Source organism: Balaenoptera ricei, chromosome X (genome assembly GCF_028023285.1).
Source record: "Balaenoptera ricei isolate mBalRic1 chromosome X, mBalRic1.hap2, whole genome shotgun sequence".
Taxonomy (NCBI): Eukaryota; Metazoa; Chordata; class Mammalia; order Artiodactyla; family Balaenopteridae; genus Balaenoptera; species Balaenoptera ricei.
The window spans coordinates 66349643-66374434 of record NC_082660.1 but is presented as its reverse complement, the minus strand read 5'-3'; the positions used below and the strand labels follow the sequence as shown (position 1 = coordinate 66374434).

The 24792-nt window shown below is 33.9% G+C and overlaps 1 pseudogene; it reads right to left on the bottom strand.

The window, feature by feature from the left end:
- Positions 1 to 24792, bottom strand: part of LOC132357017 (dnaJ homolog subfamily B member 6-like) — a 121196-nt pseudogene that overhangs the window by 32586 nt on the left and 63818 nt on the right.

The following is a 24792-nucleotide window of genomic DNA, read 5'->3' as shown; positions in this document are numbered from 1 at the left end:
ATATTACTCAGCCATAAAAAAGAATATTATAATGCCACTTGCAGCAACACATATTGACCTAGAGATTATCATAGTAAGTGAAGTAAGTCAGACAAAGAAAGACAAATATCATATGATATCACTTATATGTGGAATGTAAAAAAATGATACAAATGATCTTATTTGCAAAACAGAAATAGTCACAGACATAGAAAACTAAGTTATGGTTACCAAAGGGGAAAGGGGTGGAGGGATGAACTGTGAATTTGGGACTAAGAAATACATACTACTATATATAAAATATCCAACAAGGATCTACTGTATAGCACAGGGAGCTATATTCAATACCTTGTAATAACCAAATAATGGAAAAGAATATGAAAAAGAACATATATATGTATGTATGTGTATATATAGTATATATACACACACACACACACACACACACACACACACACACAAACATAACAGAATCACTTTGCTATAATCCTGAATCATTGTAAGTCAACTATACTTCAATAAAATAAAAATGAAATAAATTTTAAAAATCAGGTAGAGATAACAGTCACTATATAATTCTTTTAATAAATTGTTTAATCCATTCTAGTTGCATTTTCTTTCCTGCTGAGGGACATCTTAGTTGCTTCCAAATTTGGGCATTAATGAATTAAGCTGCTACAAGTATACATGTGCAGGTGTTTGTGGGGACATAAATTTTCAACTCCTATGGGTAAATACCAATAAGCACAATTGGCAGATTACATGGTAACAGTATGCTTACTTTTTTAAGAAGCCACTGAACTATATTCCAAAGTGGCTTTACTGTTGTGCATTCCCACCAGCAATGTACAAGAGTTCCTGTTACTCCAGACCCTCACCAGAAGGTGGTTTTTTATGTGTCCTGGATTGTGACCATTCTAATACGTGTGCAGTGGTATCTCCTTTTTATGTTCATTTGCATTTCCCTGATAACGTATGATGTGGAGAATCTTTCATATGCATATTTCCCATCTGTATATCTTCTTTGGTGGGATGTATGTTAGTTCCTCCACTTACTTTTTAATCAGATTGTATTCTTATTATTGAACTTTTAGAGTTCTTTGCATGTTGTAGATAATAGTTTCTTATCAGATGTATCTTTTGCAAATATTTTCTACCAGTCTCTGGCTTGTCTTCCTATTCTCTTGACATTGACTTTTGCGAAGAAAAACTTTTTAATTTTAACAAAATCCAGCTTTTCAATTATTTATTTCATGAATGTGACTTTGGTGTTGTACCAAGAGAGTCATTGCGAAACCAAAGATCACCAAAGGTTTTCTCCTATGTAACCTTCTAGGAGTCTTATAGTTTCACATTTAGGTCTATGACCAATTTGTAGTTGATTTTTTTTTTTAATTAATTAATTTATTTATTTATTTTTGGCTGTGTTGGGTCTTCGTTTCTGTGCGAGGGCTTTCTCTAGCTGTGGTGAGCGGGGGCCACTCTTCATGGCGGTGCGCGGGCCTCTCACTATCGCGGCCTCTCTTGTTGCGGAGCACGGGCTCCAGACGCACAGGCTCAGTAATTGTGGCTCACGGGCCCAGTTGCTCCGTGGCATGTGGGATCTTCCCAGACCAGGGCTCGAACCCGTGTCCCCTGCATTGGCAGGCAGACTCTCAACCACTGCGCCACCAGGGAAGCCCTGTAGTTGATTTTTGTGAAGAGTGTAAGATCTGTGTCTAGATTTTGTTTTTTACATGTGTAAGTCTGGTTGTTCCAGCAACACTTGTCACAGATACCATCTTAGCTCCATTATATTGCCTTACCTCCTTTGTCAAAGATCAGTTGACTATATTTATGCAGATATATTTCTCAGCTCTATATTCTATACCACTGACCTAGTTGTCTATTCTTTGACAATACCACACTGTCTTGATAGAAAACGTTAAAGATGAGTAGGTTCAGTTCTCTGACTTTGCTCTTTTCCATCAATGTTTGTGCTGGTAATTCCGAGTCTTTTGCCTCGCCATATGAACTTCAAAATCAGTTTCTCAATATCCACAAAATGTCTGCTAACATTTTATTTGGGATTTTATTTAATCCATAGATCAAGTAGGGAAGAACTGACAACTTGATAATGTCTATCCATTTATTTAGTTTTTGATTACATTCATCAAACGTTTCTGGTTTTCCTCAAAAAGACCCTGTATATATTTTGTTAGATTTATATCTAAGTATTTCATTTCCAGGGGGAGAAGTGCTAATATAAAAGGTATTGTATTTTTAATTTCAAATTGTACTCGTTAATCACTTATAAGTAAAAAATCAATTGACTTCTGTATATTAACCTTATATCATACAACTTTGCTATAATCACTTAGTTCCAGGATGTTTTTTCTTGATACTTTAGGATTTTCTGCATAGACATTCATATCATCTCTGAAAAAGACAAATTTCTTCCTAACCAATCTGTTTATACATTATTTCCTTTTCTTGTACTATTGAGTTAGGACTTCCAGAATGACATATAAAAGGAGTGGTGAGATAAGACATCCTTGCCTTGTTTCAATCTTAGCAGAAAATTGGCTATTTAACTACCATTAAGAATGATATTGCCCTTCAACATCCACTTATAATAAAAACTCTCCAGAAAGTGGGCATAGAGGAAACATACCTCAACATAATAAAGGCCATATGTGACAACTCCATAGTTAACACCACAATCAATGGTGAAAAGCTGAAAGCATTTCCCCTAAGATCAGGAACAAGACAAGGATGCCCACGCTCACCACTTTTATTCAACATAGTTTTGGAAGCCCTAACCACACGAATCAGAGAAGAAAAAGAAGTAAAAGGAATCCAAATTTGAAAAGTAGTAGTAAAATTGCCACTGTTTGCAGGTGACATCATACTATACATAGAAAATCCTAAAGATGACACCAGAACGTTCTTAGACCTCGTCAATGAATTCGCAAAGTTGCAGGATACAAAATATACAGAAATTTGTGGCACTCCTATACACTAACGATGAACTATCAGAAAGAGAAATTAAGGAAACAGTCCCATTTACCACTGCATCAAAAAGAATAAAATACCTAGGATGTATAAACCTACCTAAGGGAGGTAAAAGAACTATATTACAAAAACTATAAGATGCTTATTAAAGAAATTGAAGATGACACAAACAGGTGGAAAGATATACAGTGTTCTTGGATTAGAAGAATCAATACTGTTAAAATGACCATACTACCCAAGGCAATTTATAGATTCAATGCAATCCCTATCAAATTACCAACAGCACTTTTCACAGAACTAGAACAAAAATTTTTTTAATTTGTATGAAAACACAAAAGACCACAAATAGTGAAAGCAATTTTGAAAAAGAAGAATGGCGCTAGAGGAATCAGGCTCCCTGTCTTCAGACTATACTACAAAGCTATAGTAATAAAAACAGTATGGTACTGACACAAAAACAGGCATGTACATCAGTGGAAAAGGATAGAAAGCCCAGAAATAAACCCACACATTTATGGTCAATTAATCTATGACAAAGGAGGCAATAATATACAATGGGGAAAAGACAGTCTCTTCAATAGGTGGTGCTGGGGAAACTGGACAGCTACTTGTAAAAGAATGAAAGTAGAATATTCTCAAACACCATACACAAAAATAAATTCAACATGAATTAAAGACCTAAATGTAAGACTGGATACCGTCGAACTCCTTGAGGAAAACACAGGCAGAACACTCTTTGAAATAAACCACAGCAATATCTTTTTGGACCTGTCTCCTAGAATAATGGAAATAAAAACAAAAATAAACAAATGGGACATAATTAAACTTAAAAGCTTTTGCACAGCAAAGGAAACCATAAACAAAACGAAAAGACAACCTATAGAATGGGAGAAAATATTTGCAAACGATTTGACCAACAGGAATTAATTTCCAAAATATACAAACAGCTCATACAACACAACAACAAAAGAACAAACAACCAAACTAAAAAATGGGCAGAAGATCTAAATAGACATATCTCCAAAGAGGACATAGAGATGGCCAACAGGAACAAGAAAAAATGCTCAGCATCGCTAATTATCAGAGAAAAGCAATCAAAACAACAATGAGGTATCACCTCACACTGGTCAGAATGGCCATCATCAAAAAATCTACAAACAATAAATGCTGGAGAGGGTGTGGAGAAAAGTGAACCCTCCTACACTGTTGGTAGAAATGTAAATTGGTACAGCCACTATGGAGAACAGTATGGAGGTTCCTTAAAAAACTAAAAATAGAGCTACTGTACGATCCACCAGTTCCACTCCTGGGCATATATTCAGAGAAAACCATAATCTGAAAAGGTACATGCACCCCAATGTTCATATCAGCACTATTTACATCAGCCAAGAAATGGAAGCAATGTAAATGTCCATTGACAGAGGAATGGATATATAAGATGAGGAACATATATACAATGGAATATTACTCAGCCATAAAAAAGAATGAAATAATGCCATTTGCTATGACTTAGATGAACCTAGAGATTGACATACTGAGTGAAGTAAGTCAGAGAAAGACAAATATCAAGTGATACGCTTATATGCGGAATCTAAAAAAGTGGTACAAATGAACCTATTTACAAAACAAACTGATGGTTACCAAAGGGAAGGGGAGTGAATGGATAATTAGGAGATTGGGATTAACATATATACACTACTATATATAAAACAGATAAACAAGGACCTACTGTATAGCACAGGGAACTATATTCAATATTTTGTAATAACCTATAAGGAAAAAGAATCTGAAAAAGAATATATATATATTCAGTTATACAAACATACATGTATGTATGTATGTATGTATGTATGTATGTAAAACTGAATCACTGTGCTGTACACCTGAAACTAACATGACATTATAAATCAAGTGTTTTTCAATTAAAAAAAACGGAAATAAACCTATGCACTTATGGTCAATTAATCTATGACAAAGGAGGCAAGAATATACAATGGAGAAAAGACAGTCTCTTCAATAAGTGGTGCTGGGAACACTAGATACCTACATGTAAAAGAATAAAATTAGAACATCCTCGAACACCACACACAAAAATAATATCAAAATGGACTAAAGACGTAAATATAAGACCAGAAACCACAAAACTCCTAAAGGAAAATACAGGCAGAACACTTTTTGAGATAAATCAATAGTAGAAATATCTTTTGGGGTCTCTCTCCCAAAGCAAAGGAAATAAAAGCAAAAATAAACAAATGGGACCTAATTAAACTAAAAAGCTTCTGCACAGCAAAGGAAACTATCAACAAAATGAACAGACAGCCTAGAGAATGGGAGAAAATATTTGCAAATGATATGACGGATAAGAGATTAATATCCAGCATATATAAACAGCTCATACAACTCAACAGAAAAACAACAAACAACCTAATTTAAAAATGGGCAGAAGAACCAAATAGACATTTTTCCAAAGAGGAAATGCAGGTCACCAACAGGCACATGAAAGGATGCTCAACATCACTAATCATCAGGGAAATGCAAATCAAGACCAGAATTAGACATCACCTCACACCTTTCAGAATGGCTATCATCAAAAAGTCTATGAATAACAAATGTTGGCAAGGATGTGGAGAAAAGGGAACCCTAGTACACTGTTGGTGGGAATGTAAATTGGTGCAGCCACTATGGAGAACAGTATGGAGATTCCTTATAATACTAAAAAGAGTTAGCATATGATCCAGTGATCCCACTCCTTGGCATATATTCAGAGAAAACTCTTAATTCGAAAAGATACATGTTCCCCAATGTTCTTGCAGCACTATTTCTGGTAGCCAAGGCATGGAAGCAACCTAAGGTTCCATGGACAGATGAATTGATAAAGAAAATGTGGTACATATATACCATGGAATAGTACTCAGCTAGAAAAAAGAATGAAATAATGCAATTTGCAGCAACATGGATGGACCTAGAAATTATCATACTAAGTGAAGTAAATCAGACAGAGGAAGACAAATATATGATATCACTTATTTGTGGAATCTAAAAAATGATACAAATGAACTTATTTGCAAAACAGAAATAGACTCACAGAACAGAACCTCATGGCTACCAAAGGGGAAAGAGGGAGGGAGGAATAAATTAGGGTTTTGGGATTAAAATATACACATACTCTATATAAAATAGATAACCAACAAGGACCTACTGTATAGCACAGGGAACTATAGTCAATATCTTGTAATAACCTATAATGGAAAATAATCTTAAAAAGAATATATATATATATATATATATATATATCTGAATCACTTTGCTGTACAACTGAAACTAACACATTGTAAATCAACTATATTTCAATAAAACATTTTTAAAATACAATTTTAAAAAATGATATTATATGTACGTTTTTTGAGTAAGGTTTTATCAGGTTAAGGATGTTACTCTTCTTTATTGTTTTACAAATCATGTATGGGTTTTGGATTTTGTCAAATGATTTTTACTGCATCTATTTATATGACCATATGATTTTTCTTTTTTTTAGCCTGTTGATGTGATGGATTACAGAAACTGATTTTTGAATGTTGAAACCATGTTGCATCCATGGGATAAATTCCATAAGTTCACGGCTTAAAAATTTTACTACATATTTGGATTTGATATAATATTTTGTTAAGGATATTTATATCTGTGTTCATGAAATACAGGTTTGTAGTATTCTTTTAATGTCCTTGATTTTGATATATGGTAATTGTGGTACCACTGTATGAGTTAGGAAATATTCCTACTGCTTCTATCTTCTGGAAGACTTTGCAGAGTATTGATATAGTTTCTTCCATAAATAGATGATAGAATTCCCCAGTGAATCCATCTAGGCCTTATGCTTTCCCTTATTGAAGGTTGCTATTTATCGATTTAATTTCTGTAATATGTAAGGGCTTATTCAAATTGTCTATTTGTTAAGGAATTGTACATCTATATTAAACTGATATTAGTCTGTAGTTTATTTATGTATTTTATTTAAGTTCCTTTGCCTTTGATATAAAGGCAACACTAGTCTTATAGAATGAGTTAAGAAGTGCTTTTCTTTTTTATTTTCTGAAAGAGATCACATGCAAATTGGTGATAAATCTGAAAATATTTAGTTCGTTTTTGCAGTAAAACAAAGTGGGCCTGGAGATCTTTATTCCAGGAGTTTTAAAATTATAAATGTAAATAAGTTGTTATTGGACTATTCATTTTACTTCTTTTAGTGAGTAACAGTAATTTGTGTTCTTTGAGGTATTGGTCCATTTCATTTAATGTGTCTAACTCAAGCATGGCAAGTTATTCATATTTTCTCATTTCTTTAAGGTCTTCATAGTTTATTGTTATATCTTGTTTCTCTTGTGTTATTGAACTATTTGTGGCTTCACTTTTTTCCCAGTCTTGGTAGAGGTTTCTTAATTTCAACAAGCCTTTCAATGAAACAGCTTATGTTTCATTTTCTCTATTGTTTTGTGCATTCAGTTTCATCAGTTTCTGGTCTTATCTTTTTTCATTCTCTTCCTTCTTGTTTTGTATTTAATTTGCCATTCTTTTCCTAGTTTCTTAAGGTGTTTGTTTACTGATTTTGAGTTTTCTGTGTTTTCTGATGTGTGTATTCAATGATGTTTCTCACAGCACTGATTGAGCTGTATCTTACATATTTAATATTTTTTTGTCATTCATTTTTAGGTATTTGTATTTCTTGAAAGACATTTTCTTTCATCAGTGGGTTATTTAAAAGTATGTTTTCTAGTTTCCAAGTGTTCATAAAATTTCCTGTTACCTTTCACTTATGCATTTCTACTTTAATACTATTGTGGTCAGAAAACACTCTGTATGGTTGAAATGCTTTTAAACATATTGAGATTTGTTTTGTGGCACAAAATATGGTATCATTTCTACATTTGTTTATTTCAAATGTTCATTTGAAGAGAACATTTACTTTGGTATTATATGGATGGCCTGTTACTTCTGTCAATTAAGTCTGGGTAATTCATAGTTTTGATCAGTTCTCTACCTTTACTAATTTTCTGTCTAATTCTATCCACTACTGAGACGAGTGTTTGCCAACTCCATTTATTATTTTTGTATCCATTACCACTTTTTGTATTTTCAACCTCTGTTGTTTGATGCATAAAATTTAGGATTGTTATACATTCTTAGTTGACTCTTTTATCATGTTTTGTCTCTTCCTGGCCCTTGTGATTTTTTGTGGTGAAATTTACAGGAACTCCTAATTTCTTCAGGTTCATATTTGCATGGTTAGCTTTTTCCATCTTTCTACTTCCAAGCTATACATATCACCATATTTTGAGTGATTTACTGATATATAGCATGTATAACTGGCCACGTAAATTTATCCTCTATGCCATTCTGTCTTATAATTGTACCCATATTATAATTTATATTATATATATTATTGTATATTATATACATTATAATTGTTCCATAATTAGACATTTACATTTATTATAACTTTTGACATGGTAGGGTTAACTCCACGATTTATATTGCTGTTTGCTTGCTCCATCTGTTTTTCATTTATGTTTATCTTTCCTTACTATTTTTTACTTGAGTGCGTTTTAGGATATCATATTGATTTATCTAGTGTTTTTGAGTATATCTCTTCTTAGAGATTTTTAGTTGCTCTTGGTAATAAGTGTAGAGAACTTTTGTCTCTTTTCCCTCTATTTATAATAGTTTTAAATATTTTCACCACATGCTTTGAGAACCATGCTACACAGTGTTAAACAGTCTTCACCTTCTACTGTTCTTTTGTCCTTCCTGGTGTTCCAATATTTATCATTTCACTTGTTTGGAGAATGTTCTTTAACCATTCTTATAGAATAGGTCTGGAAGCATCAATTTATCCTGTGTTTAATTTGTTTGAAAATGTGTTTATTTCTTCTTCATTCCTAAAGGATAACTTTGCCCACTATAAAAATCTAGGTGACAGTTCCTTCCTTCATGACTTGAAAAATGTAAAGTCACCTCTTTCTGGCCTCCACATTTTCTGAGGACAAGTCTACTATCATTTGTGGCTTTTTCTACAATAGTTTTTGTTTGTTTGTTTTTGGCCCCCTCTGGCTGCTTTCATGAGTATCTTTTGTTTTTAATGGTTTGACTATTGTGTGCCTCAGAATGGATTTCTTTGGGTTTCTACTACTTGGGGTTCATTAAGCTTTGTGAATCTATGTGTTTTCAAAAATTGGAGGAGTCTTCAGTCATTGTCAAACACATTTTGGACTTACCTTCTTTCTTACCTTCTTCTGGGACCCCAGTGACAGGAATCGTGGAACTTCTGTTATTGTCCCAAAGACCCTTGAGGCTTAAAAAAATGTTTAGCCTATTTGCTCTCTGTGAATAATTTTAATTGTTCTATCTTTAAGTTCACTGGGTCTTTTCTCTGTCATTTCCATTGTGCTGTTAAAACCATCCATTTAGTTACTTCATTTATGTTTTTCAGTTCTGAAATTAAACACTTGGTCCTTCATATCTTCTTTCCTTACTGAGATTTTCTGATATTCTATTTCAAATGTGTTTTTAATTGCTTGTTAAAACATTCCTGTGGGGGCTGCTTTATAGTCTTCAATAGGTAATTCCAACATCTGTGTCATCTCTATGTTGGCAGCTATTTATTGTCTTTTCTCATTAAAGTTGAAAATTTCCTGGCCCATGATTATGACTTTTTTTACACTAGACATTTTGGGCATATGATTCTGGAATTCATTTGAATCTTCTTTTTACAGACCTCCTATGAGTCAGCTCTGGTGAGGGATGGAGATTCTGCCATCTAACAGTGAATGTACAGGTTCTCCCCTTGACATTCTTTAAACTCCAGGAGGGAGAGGAAGCTCATTACCGCTGATCATATGTAGGTGTGAGGGAACAGCATATTATATCAATGCTCCTCACCACATGTCCTCCACAGATATCAGAATGGGTGGTTGGGACAGCACTCAATAGGGCTGGAGAGTGGTTAAAGTACTAGCTTACCACATGGCCTCATCTGACAAGCCCCATGTAGAGAGGGAAGTGCTCTTTGTTACTGCTGGATGTGGATATGAATCCAAGATGCCCACAAGGCCTCTATTTATGCTATGGGGATTAGTGTTGCCACTGTGCAGTAAAGGCTTTGCTGTCCAACAGGCTTTCTCTCATACTACCCTGACACTGGTTGAGGGTGGATGAGAGTCTCATTGTAGATTGGCAAGAGAGAAGGCTATGATGCCACTCAGCCTTTGCTGATGGAGGTGTGGATGGAGCAGTGATTTTTACCCTTAGGTTTGGAAGTACTAGGGCAATACTTTCTAAAAGTTGTCTTATTTGATGGGTTGCTACTGGCTAGAGAATCCTTTTCCTAGGGATTTGTTCTGTTTTGATTTTTGGTCTGTGCTCACAGGTCTTTCTATTTGCCAGATACTTCAGCACTTAACCTGCGATATATTAGGCAAAAGAAAAAAGCTCAATGTAATGTCTTTTCTTGGGTGCCAGTGTCTCTTGCTGATCTCCATCCCTTTTCATTCTTCTTGTATTTCTTTGATATATAATATCCAGGTTTTTTGGCAAATATGAAAGTGCATCTATTTCCCTGATCTTGAGCCCAAAGTCCTAGGCCATATAAAATTAAGATATTTATTTGTATGCATTTACATCTATCTTTTTATTATGTCTCTCCTTTCTTTTTAAAATTCTACTTTTCCTTCTTTCCTCTATTCCTTTTGATTTGAATATTTTATAGTATTCCATTTTAATTTATTTAATAATTTTTAGTAGGTTTACATATATTTCAGAGGTTTCCCTAAGGATTAAAATGTACATGGGTGATATTTTCCCATCTACTAAACATTAAAATATTACTACTTTAAATAAAATCTATAAATCTTAGGACCATATAGGTCCCATTACCATCTGCTTTGTCATGAACTATAGTCCTGTGATTTTGTCATACATACAAGCTAAAAGTAAGCCTGTTAGTTTTATGAATTCTGGCAGAAGACAAGAATAAATAGCTCAAACTTTATCCCTTTGAAGTACCAAGTTTCTCTCTGGTGTCACTACCTGAAAATCATGCCTCAATGACAGAAGATTTTATAACTCATGACATGGTAAGCAGCATGAGCATCTTCACATTGATTTCATGAGTTCACATTGGTTCTTCAAGCTTTCCATCTTATTCCAAGGGGGCAATGAAAAATGGTCTAGGTGGATTCTGCACATGTAATGGGTTTGCATCAGAGATGAGGTATCCCAAATTTAGGAAACCTGAATATTTTGGATTCTCTGTATATAAATTTTTCCAATAGGCCCAAAGGATTAATCCAGGTACCACAGGATGTATTAGTGATTGCAGAGGCTCTGCCTTTGCCTGCAAGTTGTAACTCTAGGGCAATTCTATAATCTAAAACAAACCCTGGCCAGTGAGATGATGCTGACTTGACTGCATTCAAGGAATAGGCAGAGGAACCTTAATGAATTAAGCACCCCCATGGAGTCAGCTTTCACTGAAGCTTTGCTTCAGGTTGTGGAGCAGGAGATAAAGATTACCAGAGAGGGAAAGCTGCAACATTTCAAAGTAAAAATGAGATTACCCTGGGGCTAATGTTTCTGTATTATTAAAAAATACTAATTTCATCTGACAAACAAGGCTTGTTGGGCCTTTTTCTCAAAATGGATATTCTAAATGTTTTACGAGATTGCAAAGTGTCATGCCAACCTCTGTCACAGAATGAAACATTATTATTTGGATAGTGCAAAACAATAAATTTAAAAACCAGCCCTGTGGGATTCCCTGGTGGCACAGCAGTTAAGAATCCGCCTGCCAATGCAGGGGACACAGGTTCGAGCCCTGGTCCAGGAAGATCCCACATGCCGCGGAGCTACTAAGCCCGTGCACCACAACTACTGAGCCTGCACTCTAGAGCCTGCGAACCACCAATACTGAGCCCGTGTGCCACAACTGAGCCCACGTGCTGCAATTACTGAAGCCCACGCGCCTAGAGCCTGTGCCCTGCAACAAGAGAAGCCACTGCAACGAGAAGCCCGCGCACCACAACAAAGAGTAGCCCCCACTCGTCGCAACTAGAGAAAGCCCACATGCAGCAACGAAGACCCAACACAGCCAAAAATAAATAAAAATAAAATAAATTAAAAATACCTAAAAAGAAAAGAAAAACAAAAAACCTGCCCTGTGCTAAAATTACCTCCCAACACCTACTTTATGTTGTTACCATAATTTAATATCTAAATATATTGAAATTCCTCTCAGGCAATGTTATAATCTTGTTTCCAAGAGTCATGTACTTTTTAAAGGGTTTAGGAGAAAAACAGTTATCGTATATGCCCAGATATTTACCATTACTTGCTCAAACTTTATCCCTTTGAAGTACCAAGTTTCTCTCTGGTGTCACTACCTGAAGAAAACCATTATCATTTCTTTTAGAGCATTTTTGTGATAAAAAATTATCTAGGTTTTCCTTCATTTAAGAATAATCTTGAATTCATTTAAAAGGGTATTTTTCCTAGTGATAGACTTCTGGGTTCATTTTACCTTCAGCACTTTAAAGATGTTCTATTTTCTGGACTCTGTAGTATCTCGTAAGAAATACAGTTATTTATTCAAATTACCATCACCCTATAAATAATAAACTGATTTTTGGTAGGAACTTTCAAAATTTTTTCTTCATCATTGGCTTTCATCAGTTTGATTACACTGTGTATCAGTATGCATTTGGGTTTATTCTCTTCAAGGTCACAATGCTTACTGAATCTGCACATTTATGTCTTTCACCAAACATTATTATTATTTCTTCAAATGTTTTCTGTGCCAATCACCATGAGGTGATGGATGTATAAAGAATGTAGTATGTCCATATACTGCAATATTATTCATCTATAAACAGGAATGAATTATGGATACACAGTATGACATGTATGTTCCTCTTAATCATTGTGCTAAGTAAAAGAAACCAGACACATAAGGGTCTTATTCCATTTACATACCCTTTGACTATGGCAAATAGTGTGGCTATACATATTTCCATACAAAATTTCTACTTGAACATTAATATTCCTTTAACTGAGGAATATACCTTTGTGTGGAATTGGTGGGTCACAGAGATTCTATAAATTTTTGAGGAACCACCATACTGTTTTGCACAGTAGCCTCACTGTTTGACATCCCCCCATAACAAAGAACAAAAATCCCAACTTCTCCACATCCTTAGCAACATTTATTATTTTCCATTTTTCATTTTATACCCAAAATGTGAAGTGATATCTCATGGTTATTTTGAATTGAATTTCTCAAGTAAAAATATTAAAATTCTTTTCATGTACTTATGGCTCCTGGTATATTAACTTTTGAGAAATATTTATGTCCTTGGTGCATTTCTAAATTGTACTTTTCTTCTGTTTTTTACTTGGAAGTATTCTTTATATATTCTTCATGCTAGTAAGTTCTCAAATACATAATTTCCAAGTATTTTCTCCCATTCTATGAGCTGTCTTTTCACTTCCCTCAGAGTGTGCTATGGTGCACGTTTGTAAGTTGGATAAAGTCCAACTACGGGCATACCTCTGAGATAGTGAGTGTATTGTTCCAGCAAATATCACAGTAAAGTGAGTTGAGTTAAATGAATTTTTAGATTTCCCAGTAAAAATAAGTTATATTTATACTACATTGTAGTCTATTAAGTATGCAGTGGCATTATGCCTAAAAAATAATGTACATACCTTAACTAAAAAATACTGTCACCTGAGCCTTCAGTGAGTAGTTACCTTTCTGCTTGTGGAGGATATTGCCTTGATGTTGATGGCTGCTGACTGATGAGGGTGGTGGTTGCTAAAGGTTGGAGTGCCTATGGCAATTTCTTAAAATAAGACAGCAGTGAAGTCTGCCACGTCAATTGTCTCTTCCTTTTACGAACAACTTCGCTGTAACATGCAATGCTGTTTGGTAGCATTTTACCCACAGTGGAACTTTAAAATTGGAGTCAGTCCTCTCAAACCCTTCCACTACTTTATCAACCAAGTTTGTGTAATAGTCTAAATCCTTTCTTGTCATTTGGACAATATTCAAAAGCATCTTTAATGGGTGTAGACTCCATCTCAAGAAATCACTTTCTTAGTTCATCCATAAGAAGCATCTCTTCACCCATTAAAGTTTTATTATGAGATTGCAGCAATTCAGTCACATCTTCGGGCTCCACTCCTAGTTTTTGGTTCTTTTCCAATTTCCACCACATTTGGAGTTACCTCCTCCACTGACGTCTTGAACCTCTCAAAGTCATCCATGAGGGCTGGAATCAATGTCCTCCAAACTCCTGTTAATGTTGATACTCTGACCTCTTCCCATGAATCACGAATGTTCTTAATGACATCTGGAATGGTGAATCCATTCCAGAAGGTTTTCAATTTACTTTGCCCAAAACATCAAAGAAAACACTATCTATGGCAGGTATTGTCTTACAAAATGTACTTGTTAAATAATAAAAATTGAAAGTCGACATTGCTCCTTAACCGACAGGATGCAGAATGGATGATGTGTTAGCAGGCATAAAAACAACATTAATCTCATTGTACATCTCCACCAGGGCTCTTGAGTGACCAGATGCATTGTCAATGAGCAGCAATATTTTGAAAGGAATCTCTTTTTGCTGAGCAGTGGGTATCAACAGTAGGCTGAAAATATTCAGTAAACCATGTTGTAAGCAGCTGTGCTCTCATCCAGGCTTTGTTGTTCCATTTGCGGAGCACAGGCAGAGTAGATTTAGCATAATTATTAAGAACCCTAGGATTTTCAGAATGGTAAATGACAACTGGCTTGAACTCAAAGTTACCAGTTGCATTAGCCTGACAAGAGAGTCAGCCTGTCCTCTGAAGCCAGGAATTGACTTCTCCTCTGTAGCTATGAATGTCCTAGATGCACTTCTTCCAATAGAAGGCTGTTTTGTCTACATTGAAGATCTGTTGTTTAGTGTGGCCACCTTCATTAATTATCTTAGTTAGATCTTCTGAATAATTTGCTGCAGCTTCTACATCAGCACTTATTCCTTCACCTTGCATTTTTATGTTATGGAGATGGCTTCTTTCCTTAAACTTCATGAACGAACCTCTGCTAGCTTCAAACTTTTCTTCTGCAGCTTCCTCATCTCTGTCAACCTTCATAGAATTGAAGAGAGCTAGGGCCTTGCCCTGGATTAGGCTTTGGCTTAAGGGAATGTTGAGGCTGGTCTGTTCGTCTATCCAGACTGCTAAAACTGTCTCAGTATCAGCAATAAAGCTGTTTTGCTTATCATTTATGTGTTCACTGGAGAAGCGCTTTTCATTTCCTTCAAGAATTTTTCCTTTGTATTCACAATTTGGCTAACTGGCACAAAAGGCCTAGTTTTTGGCCTGTGTAGGCATTCAACATGCCTTCCCCACTAAGTTTAATCATTTCTAGCTTTTGATTTAAAGTGAGAGATGTGCGAGTCTTCCTTTCACTTGAACACTTAGAGGCCACTGTAGGGATATCCACTGGCCTAACTTCATTGTTGTTGTTTCTCAGGGAATAGACAGGCCTGAGGAGAGGGAAAGAAACAGGAAAATGGCATGTCAGTGGAGCATTCAGAACACATACAACATTGATTAAGCTCACTGTCTTATATGGATGTGGTATGTGATTTTCTAAAACAATTACAATAGTAACATCAAAGATCATTGATCACAGATCACCACAACAAATATAATAATGAAAATTTTTGAAATATTGCAAGAATTACCAAAATATGACACAGAGATATAAAGTGAGGAAATGCTGTTGGAAAAATGGTATCAATACACTTGCTCAATGCTGGGTTGCTACAAACTTTAAATTTGTAAGAAACACAATGTACCCAAAGTGCAATAAAACCAACTGCAACGAGGTATACTGTAATTTATTATTTCTTTTGATGATTTTACTTTCAGTGTCATATCTAAGAATTGATCGCCAAATTAAAGATCAAGAAAATTTTACTATACATTTTCAATTATGGATTTTTACAGTATTAGCTTGTATATTTAGCTTTTGATAGATTTTGAGTTAATTTCTGTAAAGGTTATGAGTTAAAAGTCCAATTACATTCTTTTATATGTTGATCTCCAGTTGTCAAAGGACCATCTGCTAACACTACTCTTTCATAATTGAATGGTCTTGGCAACCTTTTGGAAAATCAATTAGCCATAAGTTGTATTTCTGAACTCTCATTTCTATGACATTGGCCTATATGTCTATCCTTACACAAATATCATACTGTTCAAGATTACTATTGCTTTGTTATAGTTTGAAAAAAGTGTAAATCATCCAAATTTATAGTTTTCAAGATTGTTTAGGCTATTCAGGTTATTTGCAATTTCATACTTATTTTAGGTACAGCTTTTCCGTTTCTGTAAAAAAAGGCAGTTGAGATTTTGATAAGGATCACATTAAATCTGTATATTGCTTTATGGGCTGATGGCATGTTAAATATGTTTTCCAATAAATGAACACAGGATGTCTTTCCATTTGTTTAATTTCTTTCAGCAATGTTGTGTAGATTTCAATTTACAAGTCTCACATCTATTTGAATAAATGTACCCTACATATTTTATTATTTATGATATTGTAAATGGAATTGCTTATTTGCCTTTATGTATTGTCCATTGTTAGTACACAAAAATATAACCGATTTTTCTGTATACTCTTGAAACACTGCTGAATTTCTTATAAGATCTAATAGTTTTTTGCATGTATTCTTTAGGATTTTCTGTATGTATGACAATATCATGAGAATAGAGACAATTTTACATCTTCATTTCCAATTTCGATATATTTTATTCTTTTTCTTGGCTAATTGTTCTGGCTGAAACTTCTAGTGCAAAGTTGAATACAAGAGGCATCCTAGTTTTATTTCTGGTCATAAGGAGACAGCCATCTTTCCCCTTTAACTATGTTACATGGTTTTCATAAATGCCTTTCATCATGTTGAGGAAATTCCATTCTATTCCTAGTTTGTAGAGCTTCGTATATCATGAACGGGTATGTATTTTGTCTAATGCTTTCTTTGAAATGAATTATCACATGTTATTTTTTTCCTTTCTACTATTAATATGGTATGTAACATTGATTTGTGTATGGTGAATCATCTTTGCAATTCTGGAAAAAAATCCCATTTTGCTCATGGTGTATAATCCCTTTTAGCATGTTGTCACAATTTTTAACTAGTACTTTAAGGTTTTTGGCATTTATATTCATAAGGTATACTGACCCATAGGTTTTGTCTTTGTGTTTGTCTGACACTGGTATCATGGAAATGTTATCTCATAAAATGAATTTTAAAATGTTCCCTCAATTGTATTTTTGGAGAGAGGCTGAAAAGAGCGGTATTAATTCTTCCTTAACATCTGGAAGAATTCACCAGTGAAACCACTTAGTACTGGGCTTCTTTATTGGCAGATTTTTAAAAATATAATTTCCTGAGGTGACGTTCACATAACTTAAAAATAACAATTTAAAGTGAACACATTAGTGGCATTTAGCACATTCACATGATTTAGTAGGAAACATTTTCATCACTACAAAGTAAAGTCCTATAGTCATTAAGCAGTTTCTCCACATTCCCTCTCTTCCTAGTTCCTGGCAGCAAATAATCAAAATTCTTTCTCAAAGTAATGTCTATATGTATAAAATCATATAACATGTGACTTTTTGTGTCTGGTTTCACTCACTTAGCATAATGCTTTGTAGGTTCATCCAAATTTAGCATGTTGTCAGTACCTCATGACTTCTGTGGCTTAATAATACTCCACTGCAGGCATATACCAAAATTTCATTGTCTCTGTGGACATTTGCACTGTATTCCACAGCAGCTGAACCATTTTAAATACCAGCTATGTGGACAAGATTCAATTTATGTATATTCGTGCCAACACTTTTCTTTTTCATGCTTTTAAAATTACAAACACATTAGTGGATATGAAATTATCTCATGGCTCTGCTTTTACCTCACTTATGTCAAATAATATGAAGCATCTTTCATGTGCTTTTTGTCCATTTATACATTTTCTTTGAAGAAATGTCTTTTCAAGTTTTTGCCCATTCTTTAATTGGGTTGTCTACTTGTTGAGATGTAAAAGTTTTGTTTTTTCGTTTTTAATACATAACACATCCTTGATACTCAACCTGTATTGGGCATATGCTTTGTATTTTCTCATCTTCTGCATGTTGCCTTTTTCCTCTTTGGTAATGTCCTATCATGCACAAAAGTGTTGATTTTTGATAGCATCTAATATATTTATTATTTATTTATTTACTTAGACTTTAGATATCACATCTAATATTCTATTGCCAAATCCAAGGTCATGAAGGTTTATTCCTATGTTTTCTACTAAAAGTTACAGAGATTTAGCTCTTACATTTGGGATGTTGATGCACATTGAGTTAATTTTGTATATGGTACATCTTCATTGCTGAGTCCATTTGTCCAAGCTCCATTTGTTGGTAGGGGTTCAGCTTCATTCCTCTGCGTGTGGAAATCCAGCTATCAAGCACCATTTGTTGAAGGGACTACTCATTCCTCTAAATGATCTTGGAAACCTATCAATAAGCAACTGGGTATATGTATATGGGTTTATTTCTAGAAACTTGATTCTATTTCATTGGTCAATATGTACATACTTATGCCAGGACTGTATCATTTTTGATTAATGCAGCTATGCAGTAAGTTTTGAAATCAGAATTCAAGTCTTCTGACTTCGCTCTTTTTCAAGACCGATTTGGTTACTCACAAACCTTAGCAATTACATATGAATTTGAGGACCAGCTTTTCCATTTCTGCATAAAAGGCTATGCATATTTTGAAAGGAATTGCACTGAATCTGTTGATCACTATGGGTTGTACGACATCTTAAGAATATTGTATTACAATACATTTACACAGGATGTCTTTCCATCTATTTACATGTTCCTTAATTTATTCCAGCAAAGTTTTGCAGTTTTCACTGAACAAATACTTCAACTCCAGGCTAAATTTATTCCTAGGCATTTTATTCTATTGAATACTATGGTACATGGATTTTTAAAATAATTTTTAAATTTCCTTTTCAGATTGTAATTAGCTACAGAAATACAAATAATTTTGAGTGCTGATGGTTTAATTTTGCTGATCTTATTATCTCTAGAAACTTTCTGTGAATTCCTTGGAATTTTCTACATAATAGGAGTATAAAAAGAGTTTTAATTCTTACTTTCCAATTACTATGCTTTCCATTCCTTCTTCCAGCCTAGTTGCTGGAGCTACAATATCCAGTACAATATATAACGGCAATGGTGATATCAGGTACATTTGTCTTGCTGATGATCTTAGGAGAAAAGCATTCAGTCATTTGACATTGATATTAGCTATGTGTTTTACATAAATGCTATTTATCATGTTCAGAAATTTCCTATTCCTAATTCACTTTTTTTTTCTTTTCTGAAATCATGAAAGGTTTGTTGGTTTTTATGAAATTCTTGCTCTGTATCAACTGAGATGATCCTTTGGTTTCTTTCCCTCATTACATTAATGTGATGTATTATCCTTGTATTACTGGCAATAATTCTACCTATTTATGGTGTATAATTCTGATAAAATGATGTTGGATTCTTTTTTGTAGAGTTTTTTGGAAAAATTTGGAATCTATATTCTAAGACATACTGGTAATTAATTTTCTCTTCTTGTGATGGTTTTACTTGGCTTTGGTGTCAGAGTAATGTGGACATACAGAATAACTAAGTATTCCCTCCTTTCCATTTTTTTTTAAGAATCTGAGTGATTACTATCAACACAATATTTGGTAGAATGTACCAGTGCAGGCATATGACAGAGGTCTTTACTGACAGGTTTTATATTTTGGTTACTTGTTCAGTCCCTTTATTTATATAGATCTCTTCAAATTTTCAAACACCATCTGAATCTATTTTTTTATTGAAATACAGTTGATTTACAATATTCTGTTAGTTTCAGGTATACAGCAAAGTGATTCATATAGTATTTGTCTTTCTCTGACTTACTTCACGAAATATAATATTCTCTAGGCCCATTCAGGTTGCTGCATATGGCAAAATTTCATTCTCTTTCATGGCTGAGTAGTATTCCATTGTATATATACCACATCTTCTTTATCCATTCATCTGTTGATAAGACACTGAGGTTGCCTCCTTATCTTGGCTATTGTAAACAATGCTGCTATGAACATTGGGATGCATGTATCTTTTCTAATTCTTATTTTCATTTTCTTCAGATATATACCCAGGAGTAGATTTGCTGGATCATATGGTAGTTCAAAATTTGTTCTGACAGTATTTAGAAGCTTGTTATTTCTGTAATGGGACAGATTTTTGATGTTCTCTACTCCCCCATCTACACTGACATCAAACTACAGCCTGTTTTTGTAAACAAATTTTTATTGGAACACATCCGTACTCATCAATTTACATGCTTTGTACATGACAGTAGAGTTCAGCACTGTGAGAGAGACAATATGGTCCACAGGTTTAAGACATTTACCATCCAGCACATTAAAGGAATAAGTTGTTGGCCCCTCTATTGAGATGTTATCAAAGAAGAATTATAAAGTTAGAAGATTTAAACTACAAAACAATAAAAATTAGGACAGCGTGGTATGGAGGAAGAAAATGGCTTTCCTTAATTTTTAAAATGTATTTTAAAGTTTGTGTAAAATGTTTATATTCTGGTGTCCACGTTTATTATTTTAAAAATGCATTGATTCATCTAAATAGCACCAAGCATCAGAAAACATTTCTGTAACCAAAAAAAAAAAAACACTTCTTTGTTCCCCATCATTTCATACTTAACCTCAGGAAAACATCAATTTCTTCTGTGTTACTATACTTTGTGTATGCTGAAACATCATCTGTATGTCAGCATTTTCAGTATGGATTCTTTTATTGACTACATTAACAAAATCCATTTGAGATTCATCTATATTGTTAAATGTATTAATAATTCATTATGCTTTACTGCGAAGTAATACTACATTAAATGAATGTAGCACATTTTATTGATCCACTACCCTGTTGGAGGCCGTTCAACTTCTTTCAAGTTTGGGCTGACAAAAAAGCTGCTATGTTGTGAAGGTATACATTAATGAATAGTTCTATATGAGAACAAAGGTTATTATTTCAACTTGGATAAATAACTATGAGAGCAACTGCTTGGCTATAGCATATAGGCTTAATTTTATAAAAAACTGACAAACTGCTTTTTACAAAGTACCTGTTCCATTTCATAAACAATGCTTAAGACTTCCACTTATTCTATATCTTTAGCAGCACTTGGAAATGCTGGGGTTTTTTACTCAGCCATTCTAGTAGAGATTTATTGATATCACAGTGATTTCTAATTGGCATTTCCTTACTGACAAGTGATGCTAAGTATTTTTCCATTTGCTTATATATCACTTTATCTTTAATGAAAAAGTATACTTCCATCTTTTGCACATTTATTTTATTGTGATATAATTCATATACAATAAAATTCAACTTTTTACTTTCTCACTTACCACTCCTTCTAGCCTCTGAAAACAACTCTCTACTTTCTGTCTTTATAAATTTTCATATCGTAGACATTTCACATAAATGAATCATGCAATATGGTGCATTTTGGGTCTGGATTCCATCACTTGAATAGTATTTTCAAATTTATCCATTTTGTACAATGTGTCAGTACTTCATGCTTTTTATTGTACTTTATTTCACTTTCTTGATAGTATCTCTTCAAGGACAAAAGTTACCGTATTTTGATTTGGCTGCTTGTGCTTTAGACTTAATATCAAATCCAAGGTCATGAAGGTGTACAACTATGTTTTCTCTTAAGAGTTGCAATGTTAGCATTTAAATTTAGGTTTTTGATTCATATTTTATTCATTTTTGCAAACTGTGAAGTCGCTGGACCAAATTTATTCATTTGTATGTGGATATCCACTTGTCCCAACATTATCTGTTGAAAAGATTTTGTTATTCCCCACTGCAGTGTCCTGACACCCTTGTCAGAAATCAATTAATCATATATATGTGGGTATACTTGTGGACTTTCCATTTCCGTACTCCCATATGCCTATATAACCTATATATCTATCCATACAACTTTACAATGAGGTCTTAATTACTAGTTCTCTGTACTAAGCTTTAAAATTAGGAAATATGAGTTCTCTAATGTGTTTTTTTCAAGATTGCTTTGTCTATTCTGTATCCATATTTCCATATGAATTTTAGACTCAGCTTGCCAATTTCTACAAAAATGCCACCTGGGACATTGATAGAGACTTCTCTAAATCTCTAGATCAATTTGGGGACTACTGTCAATTGTATTCATTTCCTATAGCTGCCTAACAGCCAACAACTGGAAAGCTTAACAAAAGAAAAATTAGTTCTTCCACAGTTCTGGAGACTAGAAGTCTGAAATCAAGTTGTCAGCTTAACACAAGTAAAATTAATAATCTCACAGTTCTATAAGATAGAAGTCTGAAATCAAAGCATTCATAGAGTCGTGCTTCCTGTGAAGGCTCTAGGAGAGAACATATTCAATGTTTCTCTAAGCTCCTGGTGTGGCCATCAATCCTTAGTGCTCCTGTTCTTGTAGACACATCATGTCAATCTCTGCCTTTGTAATTACATGACATTTTCCCTGTGTATCTCTGTCTCTCTGTGCCCTTTCCTCTTCTAAGAACACCAGTCATATTGGATTAAAAACCCAATCTCCCTAATATGACCTCAGATTAACTTAATGACATCTGCAAAGCCCCTATTTTCAAATAAGGTCAAATTCATAGAAAGCAGAGATTAGAATATTAGCATATCTTTTAGGGATACATAATTCCATTGATGACACCATCTTAACATTACTAATTCTTCCAATTAAGGAACATGAGGTATCTTTCAAATTGCTCAGTTCTTCTTAAATTTCTTGCAATGTGGTTTTTCTGGTTCTCAGTGTAAAAGTCTTACACTTACTTTGTTCAATTTATGCCTAAGCATTTTATTCTTTTGGATACTATTGAAAATTGAATTGTTTTCTTATTTATTTATTTATTCAGATTATTCATTGCGACTATACAGAAATATAACTCATTTTCCTGTATTATCTTATATCATGCAATCTTTCTGAAATCATGTATTAGGTCTAATTATGTAATGTGGGTTAACCTAGGATTTTCCACACACAGGATCATTTCATCTGTGAATATAGTTTTTGTGCTTCATTTCCAATCTAGATGCAATTTATTTTTCTTACCTAATTGACCTGGATAAAATTTCTACTATAAGGTCAAATAGAAGAAATAAGAGTAGACATTCATGTCTCATTCCTCAATTCAGAGGAAAAGTACTCAGTCACTGAGTATGTTAGCTGTAGGTTATTTCTAGATACATATTATCTGATTGAGAAAGAAACCTTCTATTCCTAGTTTGTGAGATGTTTTTAATATGAACAGGAGTTCGATATTGCCAAATGCTTTATATACATCTATTGAGCTTATGCACATTTAAAAAACCGGGTTACTTCTTCTAACGTCAAATTTTAAAAGCATTTCATATATTCTAGATAGATGTTATGTGTTACATAAATGTGTTTGAAATATACTCTTCCACTCTATGACTTCTTTTTTTCATTTTCCTAGCACTTTCCTTTGAGAGAAAAATTATAATTTTGATGAAGTCAAATTCACCTATTTTTTCATTTATGGATAATGCTTTTGGTGTCCTATCCACAAATTTATTGCCTAGTCCATGGAAAGAAAATTTTTGTTTTATTTTAAAAACACAATAGACTTTTCTTTTCTTTTAAATTTAGCATATGACCACATTGAGTTAATTTTTTATAAAGTGCATTAACACCCCACTTTCACCAATGGACAGATCATCCAAAATGAAAATAAACAAGGCAACGCAAGCTTTAAATGATACATTAAACAAGATGGACTTAATTGATATTTATAGGACATTCCACCCAAAAACAACAGAATACACATTTTTCTCAAGTGCTCATGGAACATTCTCCAGGATAGATCATATCCTGGGTCACAAATCAAGCATTGGTAAATTTAAGAAAATTGAAATCGTATCAAGTATCTTTTCTAACCACAACACTATGAGACTAGATATCAATTACAGGAAAAGATCTGTAAAAAATACAAACACATGGAGGCTACACAATACACTACTTAATAACGAAGTGATCACTGAAGAAATCAAAGGGGAAATCAAAAAATACCTAGAAACAAATGACAATGGAGACACAACGACCCAAAACTTATGGGATGCAGCAAAAGCAGTTCTAAGAGGGAAGTTTATAGCTATACAAGCCTACCTAAAGAAACAAGAAAAATCTCAAGTAAACAATCTAACCTTACACCTAAAGGAACCAGAGAAAGAAGAACAAACAAAACCCCAAAGCTACCAGAAGGAAAGAAATCATAAAGATCAGATCAGAAATAAATGAAAAAGAAATGAAGGACACAATAGCAAAGATCAATAAAACTAAAAGCTGGTTCTTTGAGAAGATAAACAAAATTGATAAACCATCAGCCAGACTCATAAAGAGAAAAAGGGAGAAGACTCAAATCAACAGAATTAGAAATGAAAAAGGAGAAGTAACAACTGACACTGCAGAAATACAATGATCATGAGAGATTATTACAAGCAACTCTATGCCAATAAAATGGACAACCTGGAAGAAATGGACAAATTCTTAGAAATGCACAACCTGCCGAGACTGAACCAGGAAGAAAGAGAAAATATGA